This window comes from Convolutriloba macropyga, chromosome 1 (genome assembly GCF_964194025.1).
Source record: "Convolutriloba macropyga chromosome 1, txConMacr16.3, whole genome shotgun sequence".
NCBI lineage: Eukaryota > Metazoa > Xenacoelomorpha > Acoela > Convolutidae > Convolutriloba > Convolutriloba macropyga.
The window spans coordinates 58,510,735-58,536,701 of NC_134468.1; the positions used below are offsets into that span (position 1 = coordinate 58,510,735).

At 33.7% G+C, this 25,967-nt stretch overlaps 1 protein-coding gene across 1 annotated transcript in view; it reads left to right on the top strand.

The window, feature by feature from the left end:
* The first annotated feature begins 410 nt into the window (after nucleotides 1-410).
* LOC142340870 (uncharacterized) overlaps nucleotides 411-25,967 on the top strand; it is a 58,425-nt gene continuing 32,868 nt past the window's right edge. The window contains exon 1 of the mRNA XM_075391644.1: nucleotides 411-3,970. The gene's annotated coding sequence lies outside the window, so the exon portion shown is untranslated. The remainder of the gene's footprint in view (nucleotides 3,971-25,967) is intronic.

The following is a 25,967-nucleotide window of genomic DNA, read 5'->3' on the forward strand; positions in this document are numbered from 1 at the left end:
GTTTTTCGAACACGCTTTAATCTTTTAAAAGTGCAATAACTCGAGCGCCCTAAATCAACGGATAATGTTTTTGATCTTTTCCCTTTCCGGTTTTCGATGTGAACTGAAAAATATGTACATTAAACAGAAAAAATAAAATAGGTTTTCAAACTTGAGAAATTGAATTATTGATTTCGAAACCGGTACGAAGCAATTGTACGAAGGACACAATGTTACGAAAGAAACAATAGTAAAAATGACTTGACCAAGTTCTTAACCAAAGTGTCCCCAAAACAAAATTCCAAAGAAATAATCTCCGCCCTTGTTTTACGAAAGCGATTTCGCACCTCGTAAACATTGCTCATGTGTATATGTGGGTATTGTAATTTTCTTCGTTATTACAATTCACCCATCTTACCGTTTTCAATAGCTAGTGTTGATGGTTCTGGTTTCAAGAGTGCCACGGCGATTGAAAATTGATAAAGTATAACTGTTGATGATACTGTTTTTGGCTCAAAGCCAGGTCAATCCCTTTAACATATATTCCGAATTGTCAATCAATATAGATATAAATTTTGTAGTGGTAAGAATAAGCATACGCATGTGAAAAATTTAAATGTAATCTTAGCCCTGTCTCATAATCACGATTACGATGAACAACTTAACGAACTTGGCTGTTACGTTCATTCTTAATTTCCAAGGCTCTATTATCTACGTAAAATTTTTGAATTTGGTTTCACATTAAAGCAAAAACATTGAAAGAATTGCTCTGGTGTTTTTGGGCATATCTCGTCTTGAATATTGTATTTCTTAGTGTTACTGCTTGAAGAATGTCCTATTGTCAGAAGTTCAGCGAATTGTTAGCTCAACAGATGGCGTTTGATCTATTAGCTGCATCCTTGAACAGCAACATCAGGTGTGAGATTTGTTCCCTACCTCTTGAGACCTATTTGACGAAACAACCTGGTTAAAAAGCAACAATGTGTCTAAATTCCTGGCAGCAAAGTATCGATCAAGTTATGGCTGAAGGTCTTTTTCTTATGCTGTTGTCTCTAGGTGGAACTAACTTGCTTCCGTACTAAAACGTGTCATCTAGGCTTACCTTACCGCTGAGATTAATAACGGTGCTTGAACATAATAAGTGTTAATGGTCATTGATTTTGAGTTATGTAAAAGATTTTTCAAAGTCGGTGGTTTGCAATTCGAGACTCGCCCTGTTCAATTTTTCGTTTGTAGCGTCCTTTCGTTTAAACTTTTCGTTCTTTTCTTTTGAGTTAAGTCGGGCTGTTTCCCTTAATGTAACAGATACCTTTTCTGAAGTCCAATAACTCCTAAAAGAGAAAAGTTGCTAGGTTTCATTTCGAGAGTATAAACAGTATAGATCTTTGTCTTTATGAATTGTTTGTCGTAAAAGTAAGTTAACTAACGGTTTCGAACGGTAAATGAAAGTGTAGCATTATTGGCCGTTGCAGATCAGATCTTTTAATTCTCAGAACAACTTGTTATTAGATTGTAGTGTCGAAGCAATTATTTTTTTAACAGTATATTTATACTAGTCTTGCTTTTTTCTTGCACCCTATCTAGTTGAGGAGTGCAATCAATTGTTTTAAGGCGTTGTCGAGTTGTATATTTGTAGCTTGTTTGATTTATAGCCTGTACATTTTCTATAGTTGAACCCTATTTTTGAGCTGTTCTGGGTAGTATTAGTTGATTATGTAAAATACACCTTTTTATCTTTTTGTTTTGACATGCGTTTGAACGAAACTCAAAACAGATTTACAGTGTAGTTAATATTATTTTTTATAAGCTGTCATTATGTGGGTAGAGTTGATATAGTAAGTTGAGGAATATGGGTTTTGTTTCCTTTTTTTAAGAGTGCATTGTAAAATCATAAATTAAGTTCACTACAATAAGTTGACAATTTGCCCTCGAAAAGAGGCAGCGGCGGCGTTTTTAGCAGACTGTTTAGGTAATTTATGTGCTACAGAGAATTTTGATTTTTCCGCTTTTGTGTTGGAGGTGTTTAATGTTTACTATGACGCTCTAGCGGTGTCTTAAACTGGTGTTGAAGCTCATTTTGGCTTTATTGTTAATAAATGAGTTTGGTAAGTGAATTGTAAATGCTCTGATCCCAATCTACGTCTTGTATTTTGTGTTAGTAGCAGTAGTGGTGGTGTTGTGTTGTGTTGTTATATTGTGTTATGCTATGACGTATTTTCCCTATGCAAAAATGGTCTCCCTCTGTTTTGTGCTTTGCTTGCCTCTTTTCTCATTCTCTTCTGTCGTCATCAAATTTCTCGCGACGTTCAGTGACGTCACAAAGGTTGTACCAATTATGCTTATTCATTCACACGTACCATATGCGATGTTGGTGTTAGTTGTGGATATGGAAAACTGAGTCCAGCCCCTGATTGAGGAGTTAGTGGAATATTGTCGCCACCGCCGCTGTCGCTTTGCCACCTATTTATTTTAAAAATGACGTTGTTTGTGCGTGCGTAAGCTCGTTCCGTTTACTTCATTCTTTCTCTTGTTGTTATTTTTGTGCTCGCTCGTTTCTCTATTATTCTTGATTCAAATCTGCCTGCCCGATACCCGTGCCTGTATTGTTTGTCTTTTAGTACCATTAATCTCTGCTGAACTCTTGTAGTTATCCTACGTTCGGCCGTCGTTCTTTTGAGTCGTCTTCTATCTGGTTGCTTGAGTTCGCTTGCGTAGTTAGTATATTCACCTCCTGTTACCTACTTTTCCCTGTTTTCCCCGCTGTCGTGCCCTGCCTATGTCTTGTCTTCCGCTCTATTACGCGTGTTAGTTGGAATAGGTCGTTGGATGGATAGAGGGATATATATTTATGAATGGAAGGGCATGAAAGCGTTGTCTTACGTCACTGGTGGAATTTGAAGACAAAGCTACTTGTAAATTCATATGAGAACTTCTATTAAGTTGGGCTCGAATTGGGTGGTATAAAAATAGAAGACAAGATTTCTGCCTATATTTGGCCCAACGTACGCTTATAAGTCTATTTAACTTGAACGGCCTTCACGAAACTAATGACGTAGTTGTGCGACCGCGCTCTCCCTCGCTCTCTACGCGTTCCGAGATTTCCACTATATTTGAATTAAACTTCTTTCTCTTTGTTGCTTATTATTCCTATTCCCTCTCTCTCTCTCTCCCTTACGTGCTTGCTTTAATATTACCTGCTAGTGCTGCCATTGCAGTTTAGTGTCTGGACTGCTGTAAGTGCCCACTGGCTCAGGACTACTGGCCTCCTCCTCTTTGTATTTTTAAGAATTTGTTCACACAAAATTTTCATAATTGTTAGGCGACAGCCTTCAAGGTAAAACTAGAAACGACCCCTTCCCTCTGCACTATGAGGCGAACTTGACATGAATTGAATTTATGTTCTCAAGTGTTGCTTACCAGTGGCCTAGTTGCTTACTTGCTTGTTTACTCTGTCGCTCTGTGCCGTGCGCACCTTGTCCGAACAAGGTTACTACTGGTACTAGGTACTAAACCGAAATAATTGTTGTCTCTCTCTAATATCTATTTATTTCAGTGAACGCGACACGTATGTGGTTCTATAGCCTATATACAACTGCATTACGGCCATGTACGTGTTACACTGGCCGCAAAAGCTCAGCAGGAAGGCCCCACTGTACCCCTGTTCTTGTTTCTAATTTTGATCAGCCCGCTAACGGCTTCCCGGTTTTGCCTTAACCGTTCTCAAATTGGTCATAAATTCACCTCCTTGCCTCACCGACCGCCAACTTCTTTCTTTTTGTCATTATTACCTTTCGCAACTTTGCAGTCGTCAGAGAGCAGTAGGCTCGTTCTGACGCTGAATGTTTGGAGCGTTCTTTGATCTTGCCAATTCATTACCATATTACCAAGTCTATGAAATTTGCCGCTCTATTGGCTTTTGTGTCACGTCAAAAATGCTGGTTTACTGTTGGAACTGATCCTTTTTACAACTGCAGCATATGATGCGAAATAGGTTAGTTTTTGCGGCGAATGTCGCAATTAGGGATTTTCGTATGTCTCGGCTAGACTGCAGAAAATTGCAAAGTTTATTTCACGAAAGTTTGATACTTGTGCTACCACTATAAAGTATTATTCGAGTTTAAAGTCTTGATGAAATCTATTAAAAATCTGTTTTTTTTCGATGAAATGAAACGGTACAATTAATTTAGCATATCCACGCATCCTATTGGAGAAGAATGGCAGTGTTGTGACAAATCTATAAGTTGAAATTCTCGCTTTTCAAATGGAAAAGTGATTTGTTTTGAAGACATACAAAAGATGCGTTCGCGTAATGCTTTGTTGTAAAAAATGCAGTGAACATTAAACATTGCTGGATGAACCCCAGAACGGGTAGCTGGAGGTTGTATACGCAGTAATCAGTAGGATGTTTTATATTCTTAATATTTTAGCACAAAGAGTGCCCTAGAACCTAAGTACATTTATAATTGCCAAGTCATCTTCTGATACTCACCTGATGCAATGATAAACATTTTGACAAAAATTTGGGAAATGTGGAGGTATTTTTTAATCAAAAGTATCAAAATATACTTTGCAATTTTTGACCTTAAGTCAACAAGGCGGCTCGGTAATGTGCGATCGCACATAAGGTTCCGACCCCGCTCATCCACAATTTGTGCATAATTGTCTACCAAATGGGGAACAGATGGAAAAACACAAAAAATTCAAGTATTTTTCAAAAAAAAAACTGGTGTATGAACGAAAAGATAGCCTCCAAAGCAAATAACTCAGTGGAGTAAAAAAATGATGCATTAGATTGACGAGATATGCCGCTAATAAGAAAATGAGCGAAGACGAACGGCAAAATCAAACAACAACAACAAACATTAGTTACATCAAAAAATTTATGTCCGTTTTAAAAAACAAAACTTAATAACAAAGTCAAAATAGCGTCAGATAAAAATGAAATTAAACAAAATAACTTGTAATTCACCAGAAAAAAATGGTTATTCACCAGTTCATAATAAAGCTTGGTAACAATAAGACGAAAAAGAACAGAAACTTAAAAGTTTGAAAATTCGCTGAATTTTTTTAAAAAAATTAATTTATTTCAAAGTAATGAAAACCATTAGGAATCAACTAAAATATCCAATAGGTTTACAATTACCAATGCTTCTATAGAAGGGAATTAAGAACTCTTGGTATTCAATTTTTTATGCAGTTACAAAAAGGACAACAAATAGATAATAAACTAAAAATCAATTAAAACTTGCCAGAAAATGCTTTGGAAGCCGTAAAGCCATGCTTTCGCCCCCAAATATGGTCGATTGCACCTTCGTCGAATACCGATAATGTATTATGTGGCCGCTCGTTAATGAAATTAAGCAACAATTAGACAAAAAAAATGCAGAATTATGTAAAACTTGTTTTTTTTTCGAAAAAAATTTATTTCCAAAGACATAAAAGCCATTAATTACAAAATGAAAAATTTGAATAGGGTCGTCCATTCTTCCAAAAGAAGCCCTTGAGACCTGCAATTATCCTGAAGATGTCTTACGTCTACAAAAAGAACGCCAAATATGACAAAAATCAAAAATTCATTTACTTTTTTTTGTGATAAACCCGTGTGGAAGCCAGTAAAGTCATTACGAATTCTCTTAAAACATTCGATTTTGTGACACCAATCCCCTTTGACAACTTCCCTTGAAATGTATTTTGTCACCTCTCATTAATGAAACTAGGTAACATTTAGACCAAAAAGAAAAAAAGCAAGATTATGTAAAACTTGTTTTTATCGAAAAAAACTTATTTCCAAAGAGATGAAAGCCATTAATTACAAAATGAAAAATTGAATAAATTTGTTTATTCTTCCAAAGGAAGCCCTCGAGACCTGCAATTATCCAGAATATGTCTTCCGTCTACAAAAGAACGCCAAATATGACAAAAATCAAAAATTCATTTACTTTGTGAAAAACCCGTGTGGAAGCCAGTAGTTATAACGAATTCTCTCAAAACAATAAGTTTTGTGACATCAAACCCTTTTGACAACTTCCCTTGAAATGTATTATGTGACTTCTCATTAATGAAACTAGGTAACAGTTAGACCAAAAAGAAAAAAGATTATGTAATACTTGTTTTTATCGAAAAAATTTTATTTCCAAAGACATGAAAGCCATTACAAAATGAAAAAATTAAATAGGTTCGTCCACTCTTCCAAAGGAAGTCCTTGAGACCTGCGATTATCCAGAATATGTCTTCCGTCTACAAAAGAACGCCAAATATGACAAAAATCAAAAATTCATTTACTTTTTTTTTGTGATAAACCCGTGTGGAAGCCAGCGAGTCAAAACGAATTCTCCTAAAACATTAGATTTTATGACACCAATCTATTTTGACACCTTCTCTTGAAATGTATTATGTGACCTCTCATTAATGAAACTAGGTAACAGTTAGACCAAAAAGAAAAAAGCAAGATTATATAATACTTGTTTTTATCGAAAAAATTTATTTCCAAAGACATAAAAGCCATTAATTACAAAATGAAAAATTTGAATAGGTTCGTCAATTCTTCCAAAGGAAGTCCTTGAGATCTGCAATTATCCAGAATATGTCTTCCGTCTACAAAAAGAACGCCAAATATGACAAAAAAAAATTCATTTACTTTTTTTTGTGATAAACCCGCGTGGAAGCCAGCGAAGTCATAACGAATTCTCCTATAACATTAGATTTTGTGACACCAATCCCTTTTGACACCTTCCCTTGAAATGTATTATGTGACCTCTCATTAATGAAACTAGGTAACAGTTAGACCAAAAAGAAAAAAGATTATGTAATACTTGTTTTTATCGAAAAAATTTTATTTCCAAAGACATGAAAGCCATTACAAAATGAAAAAATTAAATAGGTTCGTCCATTCTTCCAAAGGAAGTCCTTGAGACCTGCAATTATCCAGAATATGTCTTCCGTCTACAAAAGAACGCCAAATATGACAAAAATCAAAAATTCATTTTTTTTTGTGATAAACCCGTGTGGAAGCCAGCGAAGTCAAAACGAATTCTCCTAAAACATTAGATTTTATGACACCAATCTATTTTGACACCTTCTCTTGAAATGTATTATGTGACCTCTCATTAATGAAACTAGGTAACAGTTAGACCAAAAAGAAAAAAGCAAGATTATGTAATACTTGTTTTTATCGAAAAAATTTATTTCCAAAGACATAAAAGCCATTAATTACAAAATGAAAAATTTGAATAGGTTCGTCCATTCTTCCAAAGGAAGTCCTTGAGATCTGCAATTATCCAGAATATGTCTTCCGTCTACAAAAAGAACGCCAAATATGACAAAAATAAAAAATTCATTTACTTTTTTTGTGATAAACCCGTGTGGAAGCCAGCGAAGTCCTAACGAATTCTCCTATAACATTAGATTTTGTGACACCAATCCCTTTTGACACCTTCCCTTGAAATGTATTATGTGACCTCTCATTAATGAAACTAGGTAACAGTTAGACCAAAAAGAAAAAAGCAAGATTATGTAATACTTGTTTTTATCGAAAAAATTTTATTTCCAAAGACATGAAAGCCATTACAAAATGAAAAAATTGAATAGGTTCGTCCATTCTTCCAAAGGAAGTCCTTGAGATCTGCAATTATCCAGAATATGTCTTCCGTCTACAAAAAGAACGCCAAATATGACAAAAATAAAAAATTCATTTACTTTTTTTGTGATAAACCCGCGTGGAAGCCAGCGAAGTCATAACGAATTCTCCTATAACATTAGATTTTGTGACACCAATCCTTTTTGACACCTTCCCTTGAAATGTATTATGTGACCTCTCATTAATGAAACTAGGTAACAGTTAGACCAAAAAGAAAAAAGATTATGTAATACTTGTTTTTATCGAAAAAATTTTATTTCCAAAGACATGAAAGCCATTACAAAATGAAAAAATTAAATAGCTTCGTCCATTCTTCCAAAGGAAGTCCTTGAGACCTGCAATTATCCAGAATATGTCTTCCGTCTACAAAAGAACGCCAAATATGACAAAAATCAAAAATTCATTTACTTTTTTTTGTGATAAACCCGTGTGGAAGCCAGCGAAGTCAAAACGAATTCTCCTAAAACATTAGATTTTATGACACCATTCTATTTTGACACCTTCTCTTGAAATGTATTATGTGACCTCTCATTAATGAAACTAGGTAACAGTTAGACCAAAAAGAAAAAAGCAAGATTATGTAATACTTGTTTTTATCGAAATTTATTTCCAAAGACATAAAAGCCATTAATTACAAAATGAAAAATTTGAATAGGTTCGTCCATTCTTCCAAAGGAAGTCCTTGAGATCTGCAATTATCCAGAATATGTCTTCCGTCTACAAAAAGAACGCCAAATATGACAAAAATAAAAAATTCATTTACTTTTTTTTGTGATAAACCCGTGTGGAAGCCAGCGAAGTCATAACGAATTCTCCTATAACATTAGATTTTGTGACACCAATCCCTTTTGACACCTTCCCTTGAAATGTATTATGTGACCTCTCATTAATGAAACTAGGTAACAGTTAGACCAAAAAGAAAAAAGCAAGATTATGTAATACTTGTTTTTATCGAAAAAATTTTATTTCCAAAGACATGAAAGCCATTACAAAATGAAAAAATTGAATAGGTTCGTCCATTCTTCCAAAGGAAGTCCTTGAGACCTGCAATTATCCAGAATATGTCTTCCGTCTACAAAAAGAACGCCAAATATGACAAAAATCAAAAATTCATTTACTTTTTTTTGTGATAAACCCGTGTGGAAGCCAGCGAAGTCATAACGAATTCTCCTAAAACATTAGATTTTGTGACACCAATCCCTTTTGACACCTTCCCTTGAAATGTTTTATGTGACCTCTCATTAATGAAACTAGGTAACAATTAGACCAAAAAGAGAAAAAGCAAGATTATGTAATACTTGTTTTTATCGAAAAATTTTTTTCCAATGACATGAAAGCCGTTAATTACAAAATGAAAAAATTGAATGGGGTCGTCCATTCTTCCAAAGGAAGCCCCTGAGACCTCCAATTATCCAGAAGATGTCTTACGTCTACAAAAAGAACGTCAAATATGACAAAAATCAAAAACTCATTTACTTTTTTTTGTGAAAACACCGTGTGGAAGCCAGTAAAGTCATTACGAAATCTCTTAAAACATTCGATTTTGTGACACCAATCCCCTTTGACACCTTCCCTTGAAATGTATTTTGTCACCTCTCATTAATGAAACTAGGTAACATTTAGACCAAAAAGAAAAAAGCAAGATTATGTAAAACTTGTTTTTATCGAAAAAAATTTATTTCCAAAGAGATGAAAGCCATTAATTGCAAAATGAAAAATTGAATAAATTTGTTTATTCTTCCAAAGGAAGCCCTCGAGACCTGCAATTATCCAGAATATGTCTTCCGTCTACAAAAGAACGCCAAATATGACAAAAATCAAAAATTCATTTACTTTGTGAAAAACCCGTGTGGAAGCCAGTAGTTATAACGAATTCTCTTAAAACATTAAATTTTGTGACATCAATCCCTTTTGACAACTTCCCTTGAAATGTATTTTGTCACCTCTAATTAATGAAACTAGGTAACATTTAGACCAAAAAGAAAAAAAGCAAGGTTATGTAAAACTTGTTTTTATCGAAAAAAACTTATTTCCAAAGACATGAAAGCCATTACAAAATGAAAAAATTGAATAGGTTTGTCCATTTTTCCAAAGGAAATCCTTGAGACCTGCAATTATCCAGAATATGTCTTTCGTCTACAAAAGAACGCCAAATATGACAAAAATCAAAAATTCATTTACTTTTTTTTGTGATAAACCCGTGTGGAAGCCAGCGAAGTCATAACGAATTCTCCTAAAACATTAGATTTTATGACACCAATCCCTTTTGACACCTTCTCTTGAAATGTATTATGTGACCTCTCATTAATGAAACTAGGTAACAGTTAGACCAAAAAGAAAAAGCAAGATTATGTAATACTTGTTTTTATCGAAAAAATTTATTTCCAAAGACATAAAAGCCATTAATTACAAAATGAAAAATTTGAATAGGTTCGTCCATTCTTCCAAAGGAAGTCCTTGAGATCTGCAATTATCCAGATTATGTCTTCCGTCTACAAAAAGAACGCCAAATATGACAAAAATCAAAAATTCATTTACTTTTTTTTTGTGATAAACCCATGTGGAAGCCAGCGAAATCATAACGAATTCTCCTATAACATTAGATTTTGTGACACCAATCCCTTTTGACACCTTCCCTTGAAATGTATTATGTGACCTCTCATTAATGAAACTAGGTAACAGTTAGACCAAAAAGAAAAAAGCAAGATTATGTAATACTTGTTTTTATCGAAAAAATTTTATTTCCAAAGACATGAAAGCCATTACAAAATGAAAAAATTGAATAGGTTCGTCCATTCTTCCAAAGGAAGTCCTTGAGGTCTGCAATTATCCAGAATATGTCTTCCGTCTACAAAAAGAACGCCAAATATGACAAAAATCAAAAATTCATTTACTTTTTTTTGTGATAAACCCGTGTGGAAGCCAGCGAAGTCATAACGAATTCTCCTAAAACATTAGATTTTGTGACACCAATCCCTTTTGACACCTTCCCTTGAAATGTTTTATGTGACCTCTCATGAATGAAACTAGGTAACAATTAGACCAAAAAGAGAAAAAGCAAGATTATGTAATACTTGTTTTTATCGAAAAAATTTTTTTCCAATGACATGAAAGCCGTTAATTACAAAATGAAAAAATTGAATGGGGTCGTCCATTCTTCCAAAGGAAGCCCCTGAGACCTCCAATTATCCAGAAGATGTCTTACGTCTACAAAAAGAACGTCAAATATGACAAAAATCAAAAACTCATTTACTTTTTTTTGTGAAAAACCCGTGTGGAAGCCAGTAAAGTCATTACGAAATCTCTTAATACATTCGATTTTGTGACACCAATCCCCTTTGACACCTTCCCTTGAAATGTATTTTGTCAGCTCTCATTAATGAAACTAGGTAACATTTAGACCAAAAAGAAAAAAAGCAAGATTATGTAAAACTTGTTTTTATCGAAAAAAATTTATTTCCAAAGAGATGAAAGCCATTAATTACAAAATGAAAAATTGAATAAATTTCTTTATTCTTCCAAAGGAAGCCCTCGAGACCTGCAATTATCCAGAATATGTCTTCCGTCTACAAAAGAACGCCAAATATGACAAAAATCAAAAATTCATTTACTTTGTGAAAAACCCGTGTGGAAGCCAGTAGTTATAACGAATTCTCTTAAAACATTAAATTTTGTGACATCAATCCCTTTTGACAACTTCCCTTGAAATGTATTTTGTCACCTCTCATTAATGAAACTAGGTAACATTTAGACCAAAAAGAAAAAAAGCAAGGTTATGTAAAACTTGTTTTTATCGAAAAAAACTTATTTCCAAAGACATGAAAGCCATTACAAAATGAAAAAATTGAATAGGTTTGTCCATTTTTCCAAAGGAAATCCTTGAGACCTGCAATTATCCAGAATATGTCTTCCGTCTACAAAAGAACGCCAAATATGACAAAAATCAAAAATTCATTTACTTTTTTTTTGTGATAAACCCATGTTGAAGCCAGCGAAATCATAACGAATTCTCCTATAACATTAGATTTTGTGACACCAATCCCTTTTGACACCTTCCCTTGAAATGTATTATGTGACCTCTCATTAATGAAACTAGGTAACAGTTAGACCAAAAAGAAAAAAGCAAGATTATGTAATACTTGTTTTTATCGAAAAAATTTTATTTCCAAAGACATGAAAGCCATTACAAAATGAAAAAATTGAATAGGTTCGTCCATTCTTCCAAAGGAAGTCCTTGAGGTCTGCAATTATCCAGAATATGTCTTCCGTCTACAAAAAGAACGCCAAATATGACAAAAATCAAAAATTCATTTACTTTTTTTTGTGATAAACCCGTGTGGAAGCCAGCGAAGTCATAACGAATTCTCCTAAAACATTAGATTTTGTGACACCAATCCCTTTTGACACCTTCCCTTGAAATGTTTTTTGTGACCTCTCATTAATGAAACTAGGTAACAATTAGACCAAAAAGAGAAAAAGCAAGATTATGTAATACTTGTTTTTATCGAAAAAATTTTTTTCCAATGACATGAAAGCCGTTAATTACAAAATGAAAAATTGAATAAGTTCGTTTATCCTTCCAAAGGAAGCCCTCGAGACATGCAATTATCCAGAACAGGTCCTACGTCTACAAAAGAGACGTCAAATATGGCAAAAATCAAAAATTAATTTACTTTTTTTTGTGAAAAACCTGTGTCGAAGCCAGTAAAGTCATAACGAATTCTTTAAAAACAATAAATTTTGTGACGCCAATCCCTTTTGACACCTTCTCTTGAAATGTTTTATGTGACCTCTCATTAATGAAACTAGGTAACAATTAGACCAAAAAGAGAAAAAGCAAGATTATGTAATACTTGTTTTTATCGAAAAAATTTTTTTCCAATGACATGGAAGCCCTTAATTACAAAATGAAAAAATTGAATAAGTTCGTTTATCCTTCCAAAGGAAGCCCTCGAGACATGCAATTATCCAGAACAAGTCCTACGTCTACAAAAGAGACGTCAAATATGGCAAAAATCAAAAATTAATTTACTTTTTTTTGTGAAAAACCGGTGTCGAAGCCAGTAAAGTCATAACGAATTCTTTAAAAACAATAAATTTTGTGACACCAATCCCTTTTGACACCTTCCCTTGAAATGTTTTATGTGACCTCTCATTAATGAAACTAGGTAACAATTAGACCAAAAAAAGAAAAAGCAAGATTATGTAATACTTGTTTTTATCGAAAAAATTTTTTTCCAATGACATGAAAGCCTTTAATTACAAAATGAAAAAATTGAATAAGTTCGTTTATCCTTCCAAAGGAAGCCCTCGAGACATGCAATTATCCGGAACAAGTCCTACGTCTACAAAAGAGACGTCAAATATGGCAAAAATCAAAAATTAATTTACTTTTTTTTGTGAAAAACCTGTGTCGAAGCCAGTAAAGTCATAACGAATTCTTTAAAAACAATAAATTTTGTGACGCCAATCCCTTTTGACACCTTCTCTTGAAATGTATTATGTGACCTCTCATTAATGAAACTAGGTAACAGTTAGACCAAAAAGAAAAAAGCAAGATTATGTAATACTTGTTTTTATCGAAAAAATTTATTTCCAAAGACATAAAAGCCATTAATTACAAAATGAAAAATTTGAATAGGTTCGTCCATTCTTCCAAAGGAAGTCCTTGAGATCTGCAATTATCCAGAATATGTCTTCCGTCTACAAAAAGAACGCCAAATATGACAAAAATCAAAAATTCATTTACTTTTTTTTGTGATAAACCCGTGTGGAAGCCAGCGAAATCATAACGAATTCTCCTATAACATTAGATTTTGTGACACCAATCCCTTTTGACACCTTCCCTTGAAATGTATTATGTGACCTCTCATTAATGAAACCAGGTAACAGTTAGACCAAAAAGAAAAAAGCAAGATTATGTAATACTTGTTTTTATCGAAAAAATTTTTTTTCCAAAGACATGAAAGCCATTACAAAATGAAAAAATTGAATAGGTTCGTCCATTCTTCCAAAGGATGTCCTTGAGATCTGCAATTATCCAGAATATGTCTTCCGTCTACAAAAAGAACGCCAAATATGACAAAAATCAAAAATTCATTTACTTTTTTTTGTGATAAACCCGTGTGGAAGCCAGCGAAGTCATAACGAATTCTCCTAAAACATTAGATTTTGTGACACCAATCCCTTTTGACACCTTCCCTTGAAATGTTTTATGTGACCTCTTTTTAATGAAACTAGGTAACAATTAGACCAAAAAGAGAAAAAGCAAGATTATGTAATACTTGTTTTTATCGAAAAAATTTTTTTCCAATGACATGAAAGCCGTTAATTACAAAATGAAAAATTGAATAAGTTCGTTTATCCTTCCAAAGGAAGCCCTCGAGACATGCAATTATCCAGAACAGGTCCTACGTCTACAAAAGAGACGTCAAATATGGCAAAAATCAAAAATTAATTTACTTTTTTTTGTGAAAAACCTGTGTCGAAGCCAGTAAAGTCATAACGAATTCTTTAAAAACAATAAATTTTGTGACGCCAATCCCTTTTGACACCTTCTCTTGAAATGTATTATGTGACCTCTCATTAATGAAACCAGGTAACAGTTAGACCAAAAAGAAAAAAGCAAGATTATGTAATACTTGTTTTTATCGAAAAAATTTATTTCCAAAGACATAAAAGCCATTAATTACAAAATGAAAAATTTGAATAGGTTCGTCCATTCTTCCAAAGGAAGTCCTTGAGATCTGCAATTATCCAGAATATGTCTTCCGTCTACAAAAAGAACGCCAAATATGACAAAAATCAAAAATTCATTTACTTTTTTTTGTGATAAACCCGTGTGGAAGCCAGCGAAATCATAACGAATTCTCCTATAACATTAGATTTTGTGACACCAATCCCTTTTGACACCTTCCCTTGAAATGTATTATGTGACCTCTCATTAATGAAACCAGGTAACAGTTAGACCAAAAAGAAAAAAGCAAGATTATGTAATACTTGTTTTTATCGAAAAAATTTTTTTTCCAAAGACATGAAAGCCATTACAAAATGAAAAAATTGAATAGGTTCGTCCATTCTTCCAAAGGATGTCCTTGAGATCTGCAATTATCCAGAATATGTCTTCCGTCTACAAAAAGAACGCCAAATATGACAAAAATCAAAAATTCATTTACTTTTTTTTGTGATAAACCCGTGTGGAAGCCAGCGAAGTCATAACGAATTCTCCTAAAACATTAGATTTTGTGACACCAATCCCTTTTGACACCTTCCCTTGAAATGTTTTATGTGACCTCTTTTTAATGAAACTAGGTAACAATTAGACCAAAAAGAGAAAAAGCAAGATTATGTAATACTTGTTTTTATCGAAAAAATTTTTTTCCAATGACATGAAAGCCGTTAATTACAAAATGAAAAATTGAATAAGTTCGTTTATCCTTCCAAAGGAAGCCCTCGAGACATGCAATTATCCAGAACAGGTCCTACGTCTACAAAAGAGACGTCAAATATGGCAAAAATCAAAAATTAATTTACTTTTTTTTGTGAAAAACCTGTGTCGAAGCCAGTAAAGTCATAACGAATTCTTTAAAAACAATAAATTTTGTGACGCCAATCCCTTTTGACACCTTCTCTTGAAATGTATTATGTGACCTCTCATTAATGAAACTAGGTAACAGTTAGACCAAAAAGAAAAAAGCAAGATTATGTAATACTTGTTTTTATCGAAAAAATTTATTTCCAAAGACATAAAAGCCATTAATTACAAAATGAAAAATTTGAATAGGTTCGTCCATTCTTCCAAAGGAAGTCCTTGAGATCTGCAATTATCCAGAATATGTCTTCCGTCTACAAAAAGAACGCCAAATATGACAAAAATCAAAAATTCATTTACTTTTTTTTGTGATAAACCCGTGTGGAAGCCAGCGAAATCATAACGAATTCTCCTATAACATTAGATTTTGTGACACCAATCCCTTTTGACACCTTCCCTTGAAATGTATTATGTGACCTCTCATTAATGAAACCAGGTAACAGTTAGACCAAAAAGAAAAAAGCAAGATTATGTAATACGTTTTTATCGAAAAAATTTTTTTTCCAAAGACATGAAAGCCATTACAAAATGAAAAAATTGAATAGGTTCGTCCATTCTTCCAAAGGATGTCCTTGAGATCTGCAATTATCCAGAATATGTCTTCCGTCTACAAAAAGAACGCCAAATATGACAAAAATCAAAAATTCATTTACTTTTTTTTGTGATAAACCCGTGTGGAAGCCAGCGAAGTCATAACGAATTCTCCTAAAACATTAGATTTTGTGACACCAATCCCTTTTGACACCTTCCCTTGAAATGTTTTATGTGACCTCTTATTAATGAAACTAGGTAACAATTAGACCAAAAAGAGAAAAAGCAAGATTATGTAATACTTGTTTTTATCGAAAAAATTTTTTTCCAATGACATGAAAGCCGTTAATTACAAAATGAAAAATTGAATAAGTTCGTTTATCCTTCCAAAGGAAGCCCTCGAGACATGCAATTATCCAGAACAGGTCCTACGTCTACAAAAGAGACGTCAAATATGGCAAAAATCAAAAATTAATTTACTTTTTTTTGTGAAAAACCTGTGTCGAAGCCAGTAAAGTCATAACGAATTCTTTAAAAACAATAAATTTTGTGACGCCAATCCCTTTTGACACCTTCTCTTGAAATGTATTATGTGACCTCTCATTAATGAAACTAGGTAACAGTTAGACCAAAAAGAAAAAAGCAAGATTATGTAATACTTGTTTTTATCGAAAAAATTTATTTCCAAAGACATAAAAGCCATTAATTACAAAATGAAAAATTTGAATAGGTTCGTCCATTCTTCCAAAGGAAGTCCTTGAGATCTGCAATTATCCAGAATATGTCTTCCGTCTACAAAAAGAACGCCAAATATGACAAAAATCAAAAATTCATTTACTTTTTTTTGTGATAAACCCGTGTGGAAGCCAGCGAAATCATAACGAATTCTCCTATAACATTAGATTTTGTGACACCAATCCCTTTTGACACCTTCCCTTGAAATGTATTATGTGACCTCTCATTAATGAAACCAGGTAACAGTTAGACCAAAAAGAAAAAAGCAAGATTATGTAATACGTTTTTATCGAAAAAATTTTTTTTCCAAAGACATGAAAGCCATTACAAAATGAAAAAATTGAATAGGTTCGTCCATTCTTCCAAAGGATGTCCTTGAGATCTGCAATTATCCAGAATATGTCTTCCGTCTACAAAAAGAACGCCAAATATGACAAAAATCAAAAATTCATTTACTTTTTTTTGTGATAAACCCGTGTGGAAGCCAGCGAAGTCATAACGAATTCTCCTAAAACATTAGATTTTGTGACACCAATCCCTTTTGACACCTTCCCTTGAAATGTTTTATGTGACCTCTCATTAATGAAACTAGGTAACAATTAGACCAAAAAGAGAAAAAGCAAGATTATGTAATACTTGTTTTTATCGAAAAAATTTTTTTCCAATGACATGAAAGCCGTTAATTACAAAATGAAAAATCGAATAAGTTCGTTTATCCTTCCAAAGGAAGCCCTCGAGACATGCAATTATCCAGAACAGGTCCTACGTCTACAAAAGAGACGTCAAATATGGCAAAAATCAAAAATTAATTTATTTTTTTTTGTGAAAAACCTGTGTCGAAGCCAGTAAAGTCATAACGAATTCTTCAAAAACAATAAATTTTGTGACGCCAATCCCTTTTGACACCTTCTCTTGAAATGTATTATGTGACCTCTCATTAATGAAACTAGGTAACAGTTAGACCAAAAAGAAAAAAGCAAGATTATGTAATACTTGTTTTTATCGAAAATTTTTTTTTCCAATGACATGAAAGCCTTTAATTACAAAATGAAAAAATTGATTAAGTTCGTTTATCCTTCCAAAGGAAGCCCTCGAGACATGCAATTATCCAGAACAAGTCCTACGTCTACAAAAGAGACGTCAAATATGGCAAAAATCAAAAATTAATTTACTTTTTTTTGTGAAAAACCTGTGTCGAAGCCAGTAAAGTCATAACGAATTCTTTAAAAACAATAAATTTTGTGACGCCAATCCCTTTTGACACCTTCTCTTGAAATGTATTATGTGACCTCTCATTAATGAAACTAGGTAACAGTTAGACCAAAAAGAAAAAAGCAAGATTATGTAATACTTGTTTTTATCGAAAAAATTTATTTCCAAAGACATAAAAGCCATTAATTACAAAATGAAAAATTTGAATAGGTTCGTCCATTCTTCCAAAGGAAGTCCTTGAGATCTGCAATTATCCAGAATATGTCTTCCGTCTACAAAAAGAACGCCAAATATGACAAAAATCAAAAATTCATTTACTTTTTTTTGTGATAAACCCGTGTGGAAGCCAGCGAAGTCATAACGAATTCTCCTAAAACATTAGATTTTGTGACACCAATCCGTTTTGACACCTTCCCTTGAAATGTATTATGTGACCTCTCATTAATGAAACTAGGTAACAGTTAGACCAAAAAGAAAAAAGCAAGATTATGTAATACTTGTTTTTATCGAAAAAATTTTATTTCCAAAGACATGAAAGCCATTACAAAATGAAAAAATTGAATAGGTTCGTCCATTCTTCCAAAGGAAGTCCTTGAGATCTGCAATTATCCAGAATATGTCTTCCGTCTACAAAAAGAACGCCAAATATGACAAAAATCAAAAATTCATTTACTTTTTTTTGTGATAAACCCGTGTGGAAGCCAGCGAAGTCATAGCGAATTCTCCTAAAACATTAGATTTTGTGACACCAATCCCTTTTGACACCTTCCCTTGAAATGTTTTATGTGACCTCTCATTAATGAAACTAGGTAACAATTAGACCAAAAAGAGAAAAAGCAAGATTATGTAATACTTGTTTTTATCGAAAAATTTTTTTTCCAATGACATGAAAGCCGTTAATTACAAAATGAAAAATTGAATAAGTTCGTTTATCCTTCCAAAGGAAGCCCTCGAGACATGCAATTATCCAGAACAAGTCCTACGTCTACAAAAGAGACGTCAAATATGGCAAAAATCAAAAATTAATTTATTTTTTTTTGTGAAAAACCTGTGTCGAAGCCAGTAAAGTCATAACGAATTCTTTAAAAACAATAAATTTTGTGACGCCAATCCCTTTTGACACCTTCCCTTGAAATGTTTTATGTGACCTCTCATTAATGAAACTTGGTAACAATTAGACCAAAAAGAGAAAAAGCAAGATTATGTAATACTTGTTTTTATCGAAAAAATTTTTTTCCAATGACATGGAAGCCCTTAATTACAAAATGAAAAAATTGAATAAGTTCGTTTATCCTTCCAAAGGAAGCCCTCGAGACATGCAATTATCCAGAACAAGTCCTACGTCTACAAAAGAGACGTCAAATATGGCAAAAATCAAAAATTAATTTACTTTTGTGAAAAACCTGTGTCGAAGCCAGTAAAGTCATAACGAATTCTTTAAAAACAATAAATTTTGTGACGCCAATCCCTTTTGACACCTTCCCTTGACAAAAATAATGTCATCTTTAACCTTTAATTAACGAGACCAGGTAACAAACAGACAATAAAAGTAACAAAATTGCGAAGTTGAAATGTTTTTTTTTCATTTTGAAAACAATTGTTTTCAAAGTCATGAAAGCCATTATCTATCTTCTAATATGAGAACATCGGCTCATCTACTCTTCCAGGAAAAGCCAATCAAACCGGTTCATTGTACAGGAAATTAAATACGACTAAAAAGACAAAGTAAAAACGACAATTAAAGACAAAATGAAAAAATTCAATTAAATTCTTCGAGAAAGTACTGTCGAAGCGGTAAAGAACCACAATCTATATCTTAAAGGATTTAAATATCATCAATTGTGCGTTATTTTGAACGCGAAAAATGTGATATATGAACTGACAATGACATGATAATTTGACAAAACTAGAAAACATGAATATTGGGCAAACACCTAAAAATTTATAAAAAAAAGTTGTGAAATCTAGTAGTATAAAAGCCAGAACACCATAACTTAAGGCGTAAAACCGCAATAAAGACTAAACTTGAAATCATCAGAAAGAAGGAGCACTCTTTGATTGCTGACATTAAGCTACAAGTTGACCAAATTAAGAGAAAAATGGAGGCAAAGTTCAATAAGCCAATTTTCATTTAAAATAAAAATATTTTAAAAAGTCAAAACGACCATAAGCTTTCAAGCAATCAACTAGATAAAATAATTTTGAAATAACTAGGAAGCCAATAGGACCTACCACTAGTGAGCTCTATTTTCAACTCCATTTTCAATTTGGAATATTAATTTTTGGAATGTCATTGATATAGATATTTTGTTAGTTAAAAAATCAAAAATGAATGCTGCGTTTTTGATAATCAACGAATAAAGTTAGCAAAAAACGGCAAAGTTTTATTTACAGAGCACTCTCACCGGAAGTTGAAGTAGAATTAGCCCCTTTTTTCAGCCTACAAAGATTGTGTTAGTGGTGTTTGGGTGTGCACTTCCTGCAAATTTGATCAGAGTGGTCTAAAGAAACTTATATGTGCTGTTTTTGATGAAAAAGTCTGAATTTTGTGAAAAATTTAGCCGGAATTTGTGACGAAAAAATTCAATGAGAATAGCCGACAATATATTTTGTCTTTAAACGTAAAATCAGCAACATTTTCTTGAAAATTTTATTAAATTATCAAAATTGGCGAAATTTTAGTCAAAAATTCCGAAAAAAGGTGAATGAAATCAACAGAATTCACTCTATTTTCTCGAAAGTTTTAACCTCGATATCTCCCTGTCAAAAACCAAAATAAAAAAATTCTTTTTAATTCCATTTTCTACGCTGGACGAGCTTTCTAATGATACCATTTTCAACTCTCTACGATGAATATATCGATCGGCCAAAATTGACTGAACAAAAAAAAACCCCATTTGAGTGTATAGTCCCCCCCCTCAAGAGGGGTCGGAACAAATATACAGGATAAAGAGAAATGCTTACTTAGTTCAACAAATTGAAAAGAGCTTAACCGAAAAATGTGGAAAAATTTTTGAGATTTTTTTTAGCTTTTACATTTTACCGTGGAAAAGAAGAAATTTTTGACAACTCAACATTTCGGATGTTATATATGCCCTAATACAACAAAAAACTAGTATTTTTCAAGTATTCAATCGTTTTTTGGAATTAAGTATTTTTTATGCAAAATTGTTGGTTGACTGTTTTGGGTTTTGGAGTAGCCTTTATCGCACTTGGGTAGTTGGTCTTTGCACGATGCGAATTTATCTCCCATTCATGAAAAGTGCGCGAAAATTAGTTTCATTTTAACCTCTTTATAGTTGTCTGTAATAACCTCTGATAACATCATAAGCCCTTTTTGCACTACTTCACTCACCGGTTGAAGCAGGTTGCAATAAAATTGAGCCCCCGTCAGTCGTTCGCAAAAAATCGTTAGACATTTGTTTTTTTGTAGTTTGCTTTGTTAAGCTGCGATAGCCTTGATCAGTAATTTGGCGTGCAGAGAGAGGAATTTTAGGATAAGATATAAACCATTGGAGTAATATACTCGAAAATTGTAGTTTTTATATTCTATACCAATACGGCCACTCCATTTTTTGCGCAAAATGTTTTTCAAACCCATTTTAATGAAAGAAGTTTTGTGTTCCGGCCGTTAGGATGGAAGACATTTACCAAACCGCCCAAGAAATGATTTTGGGGAAAATGCTTTGTGATGGATAGTTAGGGGCTTTGACAGCTGTTATTTTCTTTCTTATTCATTTGCCTATGTTATGACTTCAAAAATTGTTCTCCTATCTTTGAAACGAGCGATTCGGGATGGAGTTTTTATGACAAAAAATTGGTCCAATATTGTCGCTAGTAAGGGCTTCACTCCGTTTTGTTTTTCCCTTCCTTAACAGCAAAGTTCCAATAAAAGATATTTAATCGCTAGAAAACGTTTATCTCAGGAAATCTGCCACTCTCACAACTACTTTTTTCAGGTGTATGTGGAATGTACGAGTAGAGAGGTTTCGCCAAAAACGCATTATTTAGTAACCTCGGATTTTAAATGTTATGAGATAAAGAATCCGAATGTCAATTTAAAACCTTCTAATCTTTCAAAATTTACAACTTGAATGTTAATATTGTTTGATCAGAAGTTTGCTACAAACAGTCTATGAATTTTAGAGATGGTTATTGAATCCATTTTCTTTGAAATCCATCATCCGGCAAATGTTGAAAATTGAAAAAATCACGAAAAGATTGAGTTGAAATGGACACGAACAACCACACGATTTCAGAGATGATTATCTAGTCTTTTCTCTTTTTGCATTTAAACATCCAGCAGATATATTATAAATTACAGAAATTTGAAAACGTTGTTCAAATCTACAAACAATAGCTTCAATCATTTAAAAAAACCAAGAAATTTTTTTTTCTTTTTTCGGCAGTTTCTCTTTTTTTCAGGTTGTTTTGCTGAGCAACTGTTTTTTATATGCTGACTAAGTGAACAGTTGAACTAGTGTAGAGAAGTCAAAAAGATTGCACACAAAGTTTTGAAAAAGGGGCAAAAGCACTTATGGCAAGTCAAATTTTCGGAAGGAAGTAAAAAACCTAGCTGATAAGTTCTAAAGTACAATGCAAAGAGTTCAGCATAATCTTGAGCTTACTCTCAATCACATCGTTATAGCAGCCCTTGATAATTAACAAATCGTGCACTCGCACATAAGCAAAAATGAACCAAGCAAAAGAAAAACCTAGAAAAGAAAACTCCTTTGTTCTCTTTTTAGAAAAGGCAGTGCCATTGGCTTTCGATATTCAGTTTAATCATATAAGCCACAGTGCGAACTAGCAAGGGAGGAGCTAACTAACAAATCGTAGCATGACAAAAGCTGATAAACTTAGTGTCAAGTCTATCTAGCCTTATCTTTGACTGCTCTTGTTCCAGATTCACGGGCGGTCACCCTAATTCGATCTGATGATACGATTCGGTCATATAAAGCTTAGCGAAAGGTTTTGAGACGTATTTTATGTTATGTTTATTGGGAAATCAGTGTCGGTATTACTCCGAAATAATACCTATAGCGCATTTAGGATAGAGTACGTATGCGGAGTGTTTGCCTTATAATCTAGGCATATAATTTATGCGTTTCATTTATTCGGTTACAAGCGAGGTCCTTAATCTCATAGCAACATCTCAAATGTTGCTCACATCATGAGTATTGAGAAAGAATACACTAGTTTTGCTAGTTTCGATCTAAAATATTCAACTATAATGAGTTTTGTCTTCAATAAGACTAAGTGACAAGACATACATAACTGAACAGATCATTAATTCCTCTAAAAGATCATTAATTCCTCTAAAATTAAATAAATTTAGCACCAGTTTAATTGAGTTAATACACAAATCTCTGGAAGACTCCTGCATTAAAAAGAAAGAGCTCCCCTACAGTGTTGAGACGCAAAAACTGATTAAAATGAGGAGAAAAAGGCGAAGAGAGCTCAAAATAGCAGTTGGCGATCACTATACCTCTTTAAGAACGGAGATAAATTACCTACAGAAAGAAATTAAACGATCAATGATGCGATCAGAAGACAGAAAAAGAGCAAAGGTCTTGGAAAGTGCATGTGATAAGGGTAGCAAAGGCTTCTGGAAAGCAATAAAAGAACTAACTAATAAAAACGAGCCCAAACAAAAAACAGCAGAATACCCAAAATTATTCTATAAAGATTCTATCCGACAAGGAGAAAAGTGAAATGTTTAAACAGCTGCTAAAGGACACAATGAAAAATCACGAAACGGACTCATCAATAATTTCTGAACTCTGCGACAATATTGAAAATGAAACAGAAGCAATAATAAATACAAATGAACATACTGAACAACTGGGCATTGTGGTTACCACAAAAGAATTTGATGAAATCTTGAAAGAGACGAGAAAAACATGCCCTGGGCCGGACAAAATCTGCTACAAAATCCTTGAAGAATTACCCAAGAATGTTAAAGCCCTTGCCTGTCTCCTCATATCTAGCTCCATAAACAACTCCTTTGTTCCATTTAACTGGAAAGAATCCCAGATAAAAATGATACCAAAACAAGACAAAGACCGATCGAAGGCTGAAAACTACCGACCCATTAGTCTTACAAACTGCATAGCCAAAATATGTGAAACTGTTGTAAAAAATATTGTTATGGAATATTGTGAAAGCCAAAATATATTCGGCGAGACTCAGATTGCTTACAGGAAACACCGCTGCACAACAGACAACCCCATTAAACTCACTCAGCACGTCACTGAAGCCTTTCAGTGGTCCGAAATGGTTGGTTTCGTTTGCTTGGATGTCGAAAAAGCGTTTGATGCTGTATGGCGCCTAGGACTCGTGCACAAATTAAACTCGATAGGGCTAAAGAATTCGGTCATAAGATGGATAAATTCATTCTTGTCGCAAAGGAATGTCTTTGTGAAGATAAACTCCACTGTCAGTGATAGTTTCAGCCCGACAGCTGGAGTACCTCAAGGGAGCGTAATTGCTCCCATTCTCTTTCTCATTTACGTCAGTTGTTTGCCGCAAATAAAAGCCCAGATCTCACAGTTCGCTGACGACTTTGCCCTCTACTATAGGTCACGATCCCCTGTAGGTCGAAAAACATCTCCAATCATCACTGAATAGTCTAATTAATTGGTGCGACTCATTGAAAATCAAAATTAACCCAAATAAAACTCATTACCTGATCTTTAAAAACCCCTCAAAGAAAGAATCTTCTCTAGAGCTCAACATTAAAGGAATTACCATTCAGAAGACACAATCGATAAAATTCTTGGGTATCATTCTGACTCCAAACCTCAAATGGAATGAACATTGCAAAGATTTAATACGAAGAGCGAACAGCAGGCTATTTCAACTCTGGAAGCTTAGTAACCTAAACGTTAACGAAGAAAGCCTAATTTTGGTTTACAAATCTTGGATCAGACCACTCTTTCTGTACTGAAATGCTTGCTGGCTGGATCAATCGCATGCCCTTATCAATAAAATACAAAACGTTCAAAACTGAGCCCTACGAATTTGCCCTCGAAAACCAAGATGGTATCAGACTCAAAACCTCCACGAAGAGGCTAACATGAAGCCAGTCAGAGAAATGCAGATTGAACTGGCCAACAGGTATATTCAAAGGGCAATCAAAAACAACATACTGTCTGTATCAGAGCTGATATATAAGAAACGACAGTGCCCGCTCAACTCTTGCAAAAGCACTCTTGATCATCTGAATTACTAAATTTTACGGCCGCATACGCAATAGACTAGTGGCTAAGATGACTGCTCAGAATAGTGACCGACTAAACAAAAGGAGGATCAATCCCAGTTTAATCTGGGAAATTCAATATAAAAGATCTTCATCTTTCAAACAACAGAAATGGGATCAATGACTAAAGAAAAACAAAAACTAAGAGAGGAAAACTAAGGAAACAGAGGAAAAATACAACAATAAACAGGAAAACAAATCTACAGATAGTGCAAATGAAAAACTGGCAGTCGGATAACCAAAAGTAGCTGTCGAGTGGCACAGTTGCGAAGAGCACAAAAAAAGGATTAATGATGTAAACACTACTACGGTTCGAGTCCAACTCCAGCAACTTTACATTTATTTTATTGAGGCGTTTCCTCCATCCAATAAACTGCATCAAAATTTTAACGTCTTGAAAAAGAGGAAAGTGGCGCAGTTACCAACAGCGCGTGGATTATCAACGAAAGAATGAACATTTCTTTTCTCCGACCCGGATTCGAATCCAGCTCAGTTGCCTCCAACGTTCGTTATTATAATTTTTTCCCGCTATATTAACAATATGAAAAACAACAGAACCATCAGACATGTTAAATGTATTCGGCCAGCCGCTCGCTTAGTCAATTCGGGGCCAAATACAACTCAGTCTTTGCCATTCTTTGACCATCTCATTCAATTGTCTTCATCTGTTTGGCCAGCCGCTCGCCTTGTCAATTCGGGCCTGAACAGATCACAGCTGTCATCAATATCTCTATGCTTAGTTACTGACCAACACTTACGCCTTCTCTCGGAGCCTCTCTCATTTCTACTTTATTGAAAACTATTTTATTTTTTCACTCAACACTCCACTGATTTAAAAGCAAAACGTCTTTGAGATTAAACAAAAACATTAACTCTTGTGCTGCGCGTGGTTTGGTTTCAGTGGTTTTATGGTTTAGGTTAGTGTAGCACTTTTATTGATCAGTTTCTTAATTCTGTCACTTTTATGTTAATGCGTTTTTCCAGTCAGAAACAACGCTTTTGTTTATTCTGTTTCTCCCTCT